Genomic DNA, 584 nt, shown 5'->3' with positions numbered 1-584 from the left:
GTGTACAATGCTACCCATGAAGCCATGCTAACTAGGCTAGGATGCCCAGAAGTTTCCTTTAGGTTCAAGCAGCGTGCTTTTGTTCATAATTTAGTCTGCTTGCCGATGATCGGTCTTGATTTTATCTTGGGATTAGACTGGTTATCTAAGAACCATGTTCTGCTAGATTGTTCTACAAAGTCGGTGTACTTTATGCCGGAAGATACTGAAGGGCCGGTCGTGGTGAATAATTATTATGTGAATTCGATGATGGTGAACTGTTCCGGAACCGAATGTCAGGGTATCCTGTTGTTAACCGCGGGTGTTTCGGGTGATGATCAAAGGTTGGAGCAGATTCCGGTTATGTGTGAGTTTCCGGAAGTGTTTCCTGATGATATTGATGAGTTTCCACCTAACCGAGAGGTTGAGTTTGCTATTGAATTGGTGCCCGGGGCGGTACCAATCTCAAGTGCTCCTTATAGGATGTCACCGTTAGAGATGAACGAGCTAAAGTCTCAGTTAGAGGATTTGTTGGGAAAGAATTTTATACGACCAAGTGTCTCTCCGTGGGGTGCTCCAGTATTATTGGTAAAGAAGAAGGATGA

Source organism: Arachis duranensis, chromosome 8, assembly GCF_000817695.3.
Source record: "Arachis duranensis cultivar V14167 chromosome 8, aradu.V14167.gnm2.J7QH, whole genome shotgun sequence".
In the NCBI taxonomy this organism is placed as follows: Eukaryota; Viridiplantae; Streptophyta; class Magnoliopsida; order Fabales; family Fabaceae; genus Arachis; species Arachis duranensis.
This window is presented reverse-complemented; position numbering follows the sequence as displayed.